The 13,385-nt window shown below is 39.1% G+C and overlaps 1 protein-coding gene across 10 annotated transcripts in view; it reads right to left on the reverse strand.

The window, feature by feature from the left end:
* The window catches only part of SAMD4A (sterile alpha motif domain containing 4A), a 235,674-nt gene that overhangs the window by 201,482 nt on the left and 20,807 nt on the right, over positions 1-13,385 (reverse strand). The window contains exon 2 of one of the 10 annotated variants that reach the window (XM_073800450.1): positions 12,294-12,414. The exons of the other annotated variants lie outside the window; for them this stretch is intronic. The gene's annotated coding sequence lies outside the window, so the exon portion shown is untranslated. The remainder of the gene's footprint in view (positions 1-12,293; positions 12,415-13,385) is intronic. 10 annotated transcript variants of the gene reach the window in all.

Here is a 13,385-nt window from a genome sequence, read left to right on the forward strand (position 1 = left end):
CCATTCTGACTCTGAGGCTATGAGATATGAGGTCCCTGACCTCAGAGAACTCAGTATCTATGTTATTTACAAGACAATGAGATAATGCTTTAGTAGGATGTGTCCAAATGTGAGAACATCAATGAGGAATCTGCTAAGTCAGTCTGTAGAGCTAAAAGGGCTGGACATCATAGGTGACCTCTGTGTTGGGACATGAAGGATGAGGGAGATGTTGCCAGATGGAAGAGAGGAAGGTTTTTGGATGGGAAAGCATGTGCAAGACACCAAACAGTGACAGGGGCAAGTCTTACAAGTTTCTCTCTCTAATACTGAGTATAGCTCATGGCACAGAGTAGGCTTTTTTTTAAATGAATGAACAAAGTGGTATTTCACATACAGAAATTCTACTGTTTTCATTATTTAAACACCTGTTAGAGTAGCAATATAATCATTCATGGTTGGCCCTAAACTGGAAATAGACCTTGTGAAATTCATTACTTGCAGTGTTCCCAAAATTAAAAGTCCTAATGTTGGCAATGTACATTCCTGTCACTTAAACTGCAATGCAAAAATTAAGCTCCAACAAGTTGCTGATATGTTAGTATGACTGAGACTAGCTTAATATTTTCAATTCATTCATGATTTAGTCATCTTGTCATAGTGACTATTTTAATGTGTTCCCAAGGGAAAAAGTACAACCACCAATTAAATCTGATTCAGCAATAAAAATCTAACCTCTGAATAATAATATTGGGCTCTTAACTCCTTCCTTTTCTTAAGTTCTCCCTTCTGCTATAGTTTTCTATACCTAACAAGTTCTATCCTGTTTTTTTTTTGTTTTTTTTGTTTTTTTTGTTTTTTTTGTTTTTTTTTTTTTGCGGTATGTGGGCCTCTCACTGTTGTGGCCTCTCCCATTGCTGAGCACAGGCTCCGGACGCGCAGGCTCAGCGGCCATGGCTCACGGGCCCAGCCGCTCCGCGGCATGTGGGATCTTCCCGGACCGGGGCACGAACCCGTGTCCTCTGCATCGGCAGGCGGACTTTCAACCTCTGCGCCACCAGGGAAGCCCCTGTCCTGTTATTTGAACTTAGTATCTTACCTCTAACCAGGAGAAACTGCATGTGTCTCTATACGTCAAAGGTCTGGACAGTTACTGATTACCAAATTAACACAAGCATTTTAAAAGGTAGCATTTCTTTTCTGTACATTATTCATACAATATATGCTAATATGGGCATGGAGAAATCAAGATGAGCATACTCAGTACTGCTAACACGGTCATTCAGTGGCAAGACGTATGGGTTATGGGAGACTTTTGCTTTCTATGTTATACATATCTATTATAAAAATCTGAAAATCTTTTTGTTTTACAGCAACCGTATTTTACTTTGTAATACAAGAAACAGTCATCTTCTTAGAGTAGGTAGGTACATAAGTCATCTTCCTGTATATGATCTGGTCTAGAAATTTCAGCAGATACTGCAGAAGAAATCCCATCAGAACTAGGGCAACAGTAATCCTTCCTTCATTTTCACAGGGAACTAGTAATCCTACCACCCATCCAATTGTCTCCCACTTGCTCCTTCTCCCACAGATCTAAGAAAACCATCTCTCTCCACTGCCTGAGAAACTACCTTTTTAAAGAGAAGCTGTATGTAGGTCCTCTCCATTTAAAGATGCTGGGTTTTTTAATTAATACCAAATATACTTGTTAAAATACAAACTTAAATCAGCTGGATAAAAACACTTATACATACTGGTTCAAGTGCACCTTAGTTTAGGTAGATGGTCACTATTCCAGCCTATAAGAGGGGGCCATTTTTCAATCAAAATTAAGTATTTGTAAAATGAATTTCCATTGGGCAAAGACTATAATTTACCAGATATTGTTTCTCCTGAAACCATTTTCTCTTCCCTTCTTGCGATTGTCTCTTAAATTATCTAGAAAGTAGATACCATTCTTTTACATTGCCAGTTTTCAGGAGTTTTTTTTCTCTAAAAAAAAATGAATAGAGAAACATAACTTGTTACTGTAATTCATTTTAGACTCATTCTGGCTAGAACAAGAAATATTTGATGGATGGAGAAAAGAAAAATGACAATGAAACCAGCCACAGTATGAAATATAATACAAATCCCAGAATACAAAACTAATAAGAATCATAGTTACTTAATCATGAAGAAATTAATTAGGTTAACCAGGAAGCACGAATAATAATTATGACAAGAAGAATAAAAACGTAAGCCTCTATAATTATAGAAAACTAGAAATCATCTAAATTTACAATAACAGAGAAATGCTTAAATAAATCATGTATCATCCAAACAACGGATGGTATGCATTCATTAAAAACCACATATTCAGAATGGCAGAATGCTGATGTTACTGACGCTGAATGCTGGGTATCTAGGAATTTATCATACTGTTCTATTTTTTGTATGTCTAAAATTTTCAGTAAAACCTGTTTTATATAAATATGTTTCCTAAGACTATTTAGTAACGAAGGAAAATTCTCGTGATATAGCATTAAGTGAAGTAAGCAGGGGGTAAGCCAAATACAAACCATATAAAGTACATGGTTCTAATTTTGTTAAAAACATAGATATACACAGAGAAAACAGCTTGAAAGGAAATGCTCTAAAATGATAGGCAGTGAGCGGCTCTGGGTGGCAGATTAGCAATGATGATCATTTTCTTCTTTTACTTTTCCATAAATGTCTTAACAATGAACGTGCTTTACTTTTGTAACGAGCAAAATGACAGACAGGAAAGAATTCATATTTGAGAAAGGAAAGAAGACAAGAGAGTGCAGCCCATGAGCGAGGGCTGGCGAAACATCAAGCATTCCTAGGCACTGCATGGGACGAAAAGACTGAGTCAAGTGGACCATCTGAAGCTTGCAAGCTATTCAAGGAGATAACTTAAACATAAAAAGATATCTGATGCCACTGGGCTGCAGACAAGTGTTGAATGAGGAGTTCTTACAAGTGCTACAGTAGTTAAGAAAAATAGAAAGTCACTGAGCTGTGGTAGTTGAGGAATGATGACTTCACAAGGCTGCCCAGGGAACTGGGCTCTGATGGGTGGGTACGGTTTATAGAAGGGGAGATGGAAGGAACTTGGAGGAGAAGGGGTGGTTTGAGGCACACGTGGAGGGAAAGAAAATGTGGGACTCAGAGCAAATAACTTTGCCTGAAACAGGGTTCATGTAGAGGAGTAGTAAGAAATATAACCTGTCAGGTTAGAGTGAAGGTTTTCAAGCTCATCAGACCCCATGCCCCCTTTATAACCTGTAATGAAAATCACAGGTAATATAATGTAACCCACAGGCAATTCTAATAAATCAATGTTACCACCTAGCTGCAATATAAAGGAGAAATAAAAGGAAAAGAATTTATAATGGTATAATATACATTACAATATGTACATTTTCAGACATGAGATCTCCAGAAGACAAAATGAAGTGGTCAGATCCTCGCCCCTATCCTACAATCACTATGAATGCAACAGCTATGCACACCAACTGATAGCCAGTTACCAACCACAAGGAATGGTGCCAGTGTGGAAGGTGACTCTAGGTAAAGTCCAGAAGAAAAAAAAATACAGACCTCCAGCCAATTTGTGCAAAAGTACCTTTTGCTTATAGAGTTGGTTGTAGGCTCTGATAATTATCAGTAGGGTTTTTCACTTCCCTGTTGCCTGGTGGACATTGGAAAGTCAAGTGGGAAGCAGGGAAATTCTCCAAGGTGGACATCTGACCCATGCATTGCAGGACTTCTAGCCTCCTTGGCCACGCCCATTAAATGTCAGTAGCGTACCACCCCCTAATGTTGTGAAAACCAACACCATTTCACAGGTTTCTAAAGTACCCCATAGAGGCCATGACCACCCTTGTTGAGAAGGACTGGGAAAGAATCAGCATTTATGCTAGGGGCACCTGGGCAGGACATTTTTCTCATGGGCACAACTGTCTCCTGTCTCATGTCTTGCAGGATGTTGGGTAACCCTATCATGGGTGCTAAAATCCTGTCATGGTGATAACCAAAGAACAGCCCTCATCCATCCTCTTTGGGTGCTACCACTGCGCCTTTGAGAGACACTAGCTGAGATCTTAGAAGGTTTGAATGACAAGCTACAGAAGCAACTGGGGAAAGGGAAGGTCTGAGATAAGGAACTGTGACTTAAAACTTGCAAGTCTTTCTATTATGCATCTCTCAAAGAACTTGGGTTCAGAATCACATGATTATTATGCAAAAAATGAAAACTATAATAAAAGCACCCTTGAACACTTACTAACATTTAACTTTCTCTCAAATCCTAAGGCAACCTTTGGCTACTTCTAAGCTAGCTGCTGGAAAGCATGTCACCTGAGGGTCTGGGAAATACAAACTCAAGAGCTGACCACATTTGGGTTTTCATGTTACTCAAGTGGGAAGGCCCACTTGGAATGAGGCGTGAAAAGAATGTAACGTCATGCCTTAGAGAGACTCGGCACAACTAACAGAGTGGCCATGACACAGCTGGGAGAGGGGAGGACGCAAAGACACTCAGGAGAAAGAAAAGGGAAGATAAGGCTGTCTAATCAGTGTCTTCCTACCTTATAACCCAGACGCTTTTAAGATAGACATTTTTAAGATCTGTCTCTTTACCCTGCTTTATTTTTCTTCATAGCATTTATCACCACTTACAGTGCCAGCACATCACAGCCATGCAAATATTCAGTGAATTAATTTATTCAACACATATTTATTGAGCGCCTGCTATATTCCACATTCTGTTTCTGATGCTGGGGTGGGAAAGCAGTCAACAAAACTGACAACGCCCTTCTTTCATGGACTTTACATTCTAGAGGGGGGTTTGGATGATAAACAGATACATAATTTAATATGTCATATGGTGATGAACATGGTGAATAAAAGAAACCAGGGTAAGAGATTTAGAGAAGGTGGTCAGGAAGGTTTCTCTGAGAAGAAGACATATGAGCAGAGACCTGAAGGAAATGAAGAAATGAGCCACACAGACATCTAGGGAAAGAGGGAATCCCTGCCTTTGAAAATTAAAATGAAGCTATCATGATTGAAACAAATCAAAGCAATGGAATTTGCTTTCAAATTAAGGAAAGGGCTATGTCTCGTACACTGCAGGATCGCAGCTTCTAACACCACAGGTGTCGCCTCTTACCAAAAATATAGTTTTGAATAGGCACAAAATAAAATTAGTGAATGAATGAATGACACAAGTCACCTGATTACCTTCTGGAAGGACACGCACACTCCCCACATTGAGACTCTCTGGCTTAACTGATGTGAATATCGCTTGGCTTCTGAAATAATTTCACATAGAGTTGAGTCTTGCTACTTACATGCAGCACAAATCTGATTCAGAATGGACAGAAAAATATCAACGTGGAAAATCTAACCAAAGTATTCATACCACATATGGCTACAAAATTCCATCCCTGGAGTGAAAAGCATGAGGCTTTTTGACCCAGTAGGTGTCTATGAATCAGAAAGTCATCAGCTGTGACAGGCCTATAGCAGTCATTGTTACCATCCCCAAGTCTGGGCATTCCTGATAGATGAGTATGTAAATTACTCTGTCTTCAGAAAATTTCACACACAATGAATCACTTATCCATTTTAACTCTTGTCCCACCTCTAATGTGCCTTGATATAAAATGGACCAAACTCCAAAATGAGAACTTTCTAGGATGAAAGTACTAATTTGAGCTTTTGGGTATACTATTCAAACAATGCAAATACAGACATATCTTGATTCTTAATATATAAGTTGTATACATTTTAGTAACTTAAAACTGTTCTGAAGGAATTAAACTAAAACTGAGCAGCTACCTCTTCCTTCCTTCTGGAAAACTAAATGATACCACACAGGAGGAGAAAATAAGCTTTTGATAGAAATATCACTTGCTCTCAAAAATCCTTTTCCTACCAATAGACTGACTGCATCAAAATCTTAAACTTCCAGACATCAAATCACGTTATACAAACTGGAAAGAAAAAAAAAATATATGTGACAGTGATCATAAATTAGAAAGTAAAAACAAATGCCCTGATGGAAAAAGAGACAGAAAGAAAGGATAAAAACTATAATTGAACCATAAATATAAAAAAAATCATCAAAGAAATGTACCTGAAAATAAGAACCTAACAAAAATAGGTTTCTTTTGCTTGCTTTTAATTATATCCATTGTAGAAAAAAGTGTACAAGAATTAAATAATTAAATGTTCACAGGAACAGTCATTTGCCCAAACTTTCAGAAGGACAATATGGTTAATATACTATAAACAAAATTGTAAGGATGTGTGACCCAGAACTTGCATTTCTGGGCATGGATCCCAAAGTAATAACCATGCTTTAAAGGCTGCTTATCACAGCATTGTAAAAAACTGGAAATAACCTAAATGACCAAGTATAAGGCGTTGGTTTAATAAATTATGACACAGCCATACCATGAAATCCTATAGTTATTAAAAATACGGTTGTAAAAAAACTAATGGTGATGCATTAAAATATGAATGGTATATTAAGTTTTAAAAGGCAGTTTAAATATATTTTTTCAGGGAACAGCATATAAACACATGTATACGCTACATATAAACACTACAATATGTTCATATGGTCCTAATTTTGTGTATGTGTGTAAAAAAAATTGTGTACTGATGGTAGGCAAGAAGACTCAAATATATTCGATAAAATGAGAAATAAGATTACAGGGGGGCTTCCCTGGTGGCGCAGTGGTTGAGAGTCTGCCTGCCGATGCAGGGGACGCGGGTTCGTGCCCCGGTCCGGGAAGATCCCACATGCCGCGGACCGGCTGGGCCCGTGAGCCATGGCCGCTGGGCCTGCGCGTCCGGAGCCTGTGCTCCGCAACGGGAGAGGCCACAACAGTGAGAGGCCCGCGTACCGCAAAAAAAAAAAAAAAAAAAAAAAAAGATTACAGGGGTTATTTATGTGATCTCTCTTTTTCAGTGTTTCCCCCATAGAAATGTAATTCTTCTTATAAGAATGTTGTTTTGTAAAAAAAAAAACCCTTCTACCCAATTTGCTAGGACCTGATTTGCACAAAGTGATAAATCTTTTCAGACACAGGAGAAAGTACGCTTACTAAAATAGACTTCTCAGAAATAGCTTTTGTGACAAATTCCATTTCATCCATTTAATGCCTCTAATTCCTTATATTATAATATTATCTAGAATAAACTTAGATTGGAACATTTATTTTAATCGGAAAACATGTTAACAAGTGTGTTGCCAAGCAATTGAGTAAAGGGCAGTAACGGAAAGCTCTAATTCAAGTAATTAAATCATATAAAAAGTTAAATAATAATCTAAACATAACTATCTATTTCATTCTATTGAACAAATTTTACTGTGAGTGCCTACTGTGTGCTAAGCACCGCACTGATAATTAATTTGACAGAGCCCTCTCCTAAGACCAAAGAACATTTAAGTCTAAAGGGTTCACCTGAACAGTTGCCCCTACAGCCCAGTAGAACAACAGCTCCTCTGGTAAAAATTCCTCTGCTTCATAAAGAAGATCCTGGATATTTCATCCCTCAGCTGCTATGTCTCATCTGCAAAGCTCTCCCTTTCCTGCACACGCAAGACAGCCTACCCTAAACCCAAACCTCAACACTGACATGCGATTTGCCAAAAATGAAGTCAGTCTAGCACATAATCACAATTCCAATGGTAAAATAAGGCAATGCTTTATTTGAATCACATTTCAGTGAACGCAGGCCAACTGAAGCCACCTGTTACTTGCATAGACCCCTCTTTTAGCAGCTCAACAAGAAAATACTATAAATATTCATTCTTTATAAATTGCTCAAAGGTCACTTTTAAAGGGAAGGTTATCAATGGGACAGCTGGCAATAGACTAGCTGTATTTTAAGACTCTACACCTGCATTTTAAAAGGCACTGATAATAGAGATCATTGTAATGTAGTATTACTACATTGGTGGGGAAAACTAATGGAAAATATTACTACGTGTATAATCCCTAGGAGCATTATATTTGATAATGTAACCGTGAACATCAAAATCATTTAAATTCTGTAAAATACTATTTGCCTTAACAGGATGCACATCTTTTCAAAAGGTTCACTGAATAATACCAGTGTTACAATCATACCAGTGTTACAAATAACCTCTTTAACCTGCTGTAGCAACAGTCTAGGTTTTCAACAGCTGTCAAAACAGATTCCAGCATCCATTCTACTCAAGTGTGTTAGAAGAAGATCTTAAAGCTGTCAGGAGTGTCAGGATGTGGGTAACTTAGTATAAAATGTAACCCAGCTGACTCCACCAACTAATGGAGAAATGGAGAAAGCTGATGAGAAAGCTCGATGCGAGAAAGCTCGCATCAGCTCAAAGAGAAAAGATCCATCCCAGGGAGTAGGAAGGGAGGAGATCAAGTCCAAACAGGTAAAGTCCCAGCTCCGTGCTTAGACACGATGGGTTCTACCTCATAGGAGCCTTCAGATCAGGATTCTGAAAAGCCACGTCATTCATTCCCCGTAACAGGGGGGACATTTCCTAGATACATCCCTGCTGCTACTGGGGGCACTGCTGGTTGAGGACAGGGTTGCCAGAATCAGCAAATAAAAATACAGGAACTCCAGTTAACTCTGAATTGCAGATACACCAAACAGGTTTTTTTTGTTTTTTGTTTTTCTGTATAAGTGCTATAAGTATGTCCCATTATTCATGGTGCATCTGCAAGTCAGATTTACCTGGGTATCCTGTATTTTATCTGGCAACCTACACGAGGGTGATAAAAAAACACAGGCCCTTCCTTCCTGGAGCCAACATTTCAGTGAAGGATATCAAGAACTAAGAAAGGTAAACATGTTGAACTTTTTATTTTAAAAAATGTGTTCTTTATACATTTCACCAAGATTCACCAGTTCTTAACCTTTGTCACCTTACATATGACAACCATTTGAGAATAAGTTGCAGACATCATGTCCCTTCACCCCTAAAGACTTCAGCATGCATCTCTTAATAATAAGGACATTTTCTGATGTGACCAAGGCATAAAGATAATATTAAGAAGATTTAAAATTGATATAGTATTATCCTCTATAGTAGATAGAGCCCACATTTAAATTTCACCAATTGTCCTAATACTGTCCTTCACAGCAATATTTATTTTCCCAATCCAGGATCCAATCCAGAGCCCCATGTTGCATTTCGTTGTCATCTTTTTGTAGCTTCCTTTACCCTGGAACTGTTCCTTAGCTAACACAGTAATCGCAACCCAATGTGCTAAGTGCCAAGCTGGTCATGTGCAGAGGGGGATGTGGGAGCACCGGGGACGGCAAGTCACCTCCTGATTTGTCTTCACACAGACACACACATCTGCTCTATCCAAGGACTGAGAAGCTCATGAACACCACTCACCATTTGACTTCCTGTGGAGTTCAACAAAACACTCCAGCATTTCCTATTTTAACTCTGGGAATCCTTCTCTCAATGAAAAGGGGGGAGCATCTTAAAGAAAACCAACAGCAGCGCCAGTAGCAGCAATTCTTGTCCAGATTATTCCTACCGAAAATACTGCCAACTAAACCTATATGCACCGCGGTGATTTTCGTGTAACTCATCAGCACCTTAATATCAGAATGACACACGAAATCCAACTTTGATCTAACAGCTCACAGTTTCAATATTTTAACTGTGCTCAGATCATCTGCAACTACCACAATAATCTGGAAAATTTGCTAACACTGAAATTCTGCCACTGAAAGAAAAATGTGAGAACAGCAAGTTTTGTTTAAAAAAAACAACAAACAAGAACAACGGCAAAAGACTGTTCTCCTTTTCCAACTAACGCTTGTTCAGTAAAAGGTAAAGGTGAAGATAATATTAAAGAATAAAAAGCAGAGCGTAATTATTTTCTTGTTTCGCTGAGGTGTACAAAAATACTCAAAGGTTTCCCACTGCATGTTTTAAATTGGATAATAACTTTTATGAAAAAGTTACCTCTTTAATAATAAAGCTTAAATAAAAACTTAACTATCACAAGTTTTTAAAGAGTCCAGACCTGCCCATTAATGTACGGAATCCCTGTGGCATGCTTTCAATGGCTCTATGAACTCTCGTACCAGAATATTTGCAGGCAGGGGTATAGTGGTCACCACACAGCATTTCATGTAACTTTCCCCCAAAAGAAATTCTTTAGCACTGACGTCTGAAGTCCTTCAAACTGGAAGAGAGTGCACTCAATTAAAAGGATAAAAGTGGACACAAATCGAACTTTGACAAGTTACAGCCAGGCCAGCCTGTGGGGACTCCGGGCCATTAGCTACAAGTCCCAGTTGAATCATCAGATCCAGGTCTTGGTCCAGGCCCAGAGGTGGCTGGTATTCATTACTAGAACTGTGCGTTTATTTCAGCTCTTGCTAACAAGCAGAAGTTCTGAAAAAGAACCCATGGTTATCTTTCCCTGGACCTCTTAAACACCCACATTCCCGAACTTTTTATCCCATTGTTTCAGTTGGTCATTTGAAAATAATGTCATCCTGCATTTATACGACATGATTCAGCTTACAAAGTACTTTACACATAGGTGATCTCACCTCATCCTGGTAACAGCCCTGTGACTCTTGTAGAGGTAACTCCATTTCACAGATGAGGAAACTGAGGCTCAGAGAGTTTAAATCATTTTCACACAGTGATACATTTCTAAGTGATGATGCTAAGCTCACCCACGTCTTCTGTAAGGGACTGAAAAGTAACACATCTATTTCTCTCATCTGGCCTTTATCACATACCTGTTGGTAACAGCACTAGGATTATCATCTTGTCCTGTTTTATTACTCAGTCTTTATGCAGTTAGGTTTTTCTCACATCCAAGATGTAAGCCCCGTCTGGACAAGAGCCATGAGTTAAATTTCTTTGTATTCACTCATCCATTCTTTCAACAAAAATATACCAAAACCACTTGAGTCCAGGCACAATATTCAGTGCTGGAGGACAAAAGTGACTAAGACACAGACTAGTCTGGAAGATGAACAATGACAAGGTCTTGCGACAGATGCTGTAAAGGAGGTGCCTGCAGAGTGCCAGCGAGCCCTGAGGGGTCAGGGGACGTTCTCAGGAGGAGTCTCAGCTACTCCACCACACCGCCATGCAAAGGAACGGCTTCACCAGCCAGTGAATGAAATCCCTCCCGTAGGGGCCATAGGGGCAGTCATGAACGACACCCAGTTCTCTGCTGGGATTGAGGGTAACTCCAGTGGCTGAGTCAGATCCTGCGTAAACCAAGAGGACATTACTGGAACTGTGATTAAAACATGCCAAAATAAAGCCAAACCTTCCTACGCTATAGCTCTCTGTCATTTCAGAATATGAGTGCTAATCATTCTCCAGTGAAAACAAATCTGTGCTTTATTGTGGGTAAAGAAACAAAAAAGGGGGGAGGGGGTTCTGGAAACAACTTCGAGGAAGGAGACCATCCTGATGAACGCTTTGACAATCAGGTAAACAGAACATCTCCCATGCCCAGCACAGTCATTCAATGTGGTGACCATGGTGGCCGAGTCAACCATGCGAAAGCTGTGGGAGATCAAGGTCTAGGACATAGATGGCCGAGAAGCAACTGGGTGTAACACCAGCCCTTCCCTACTAGCAGGTACCCTTAGTGGATCTCAGTCTTCTCAAATCTTCAAAAGAGGGGCTAGAGTAGACAAGGCCTCTTCCACCTCCTTAATTTTTATGCTGCTAGAAAATGACATAAGTAGAATTCACTCTTAGACCAACTATATGTTCTCCTAAACTAATCTTCAGAAATTTTCCACCATTTACAAACAACGGGAGAGCTTGTTTTAATTTACAGCCCTCAAGTTGGTGCTTTGCCCAATTCCAAATCCTAAGGAGATCCTGACCCAGGATCATCAATTGCTAGTTTGTCAAAGTCAAGGATACCACGAGCTATTAGATAACACATTCCTCATTCTTTCCTCTCTGCAGCTTGCTCGAGCCTGTTTCCTTCACCAAGTCCTGCCTGTTCAGGCAGAGGCGGCAGAAGCCTCCTGTCCCATGAATCTCCCTAACAGGAAGGGAAATGTTTGAATCAATGCTTTTCACTTAATTTTTTTTTAATGCCAGAGGAAAAACGAAGCCAAGCCATGTCAAGCTACATAGGATTAAAATGTGATCAATAAGAGGGACATTAAAATAGACAAGCTGAAAAGAATTCTTCCAAGATTGAATTTATTAAATGTTATTCAAACTACCATTAAATATCCTTAAGTACTTTTCTTTTAAACACCAACATTTTATTTACCCAAGAACTGGAAGAGATCTGCAGCATTCTACAGTGACGAAGATTCAATAGGGGCTTTAGATCACAAACACCTCGGTGACCTCAGCACGTTTACAACCACTCTCAACCTAAGTTTCCTCATCTGTAAAATGGAGACAATACATAGTTTCTATTATATACACAGTATTTATTATACTACTTTGTATTATGCACATACTATTATACTATTTGCATTATCTACATAGTATTATGCTACCTTACTTTATATACACATATATAATATATACACACAAAATACATAATTCAGAAACCAGTTATTAATAACATACTATGTGCTAGACTCTAGGTAATAATAAGCACATTATCTAATTATTGCAATATATTGCATTAACTTTTACAACCATTAGTTCTGCCTCTTCGTATCACTCATCTATTCAATACTTGAAGATAGTTGCGTGTGTGTAGCTATCTGCACAGTGCCCGACACTACAAAATGCTAAAAAAGGGGGGAGGGGAGAAAAGGTATCTATTACCATATATAAAGAAGATCCTATAGTCACTTTTATTTATTTATTTTTTTGGCCGTGCCACGTGGCTGGAAGGATCTCAGTTCCCCGACCAGGGATTGAACCAGGGCCAAGGCAGTGAAAACCCAGAATCCTAACCACTAGGACACCAGGGAACTCCCCTATAGTCACTTTTAGAACTACACAGAGGGAACAAAAAAGATTTGGAGACACAGATAGCAATTATGATTTACCTTTGCTAATAAATGACTGATACACTCAGAGATTATCACTGCCATTGTGTGACTCAAAAGAAACAAGATGGCATTCGGTTCGTTACATCTCTTCTTAAATGTGGTGGCCCTAGTCTTCATGGTGACTTAGCATCACCACACTGCCTACTTCAAAAAAAGCACAGGAAATCACGCTACTTTGTATTTCCTAAACAAAGTGCCACAAATCTGTAGCCCAAACAGCCTAAGAAGCACAGGAAGAATACGCTGGAAATAATTTGAAGAAGACTTTTAAGACCCGCCCTTATGTATTCACTCCTTCATTCACTTATTCATATTCTCTCTCTCGTTCTTTCTCCTCTGCTCTGGACAGT

Source organism: Tursiops truncatus, chromosome 2 (assembly GCF_011762595.2).
Source record: "Tursiops truncatus isolate mTurTru1 chromosome 2, mTurTru1.mat.Y, whole genome shotgun sequence".
Taxonomy (NCBI): Eukaryota; Metazoa; Chordata; class Mammalia; order Artiodactyla; family Delphinidae; genus Tursiops; species Tursiops truncatus.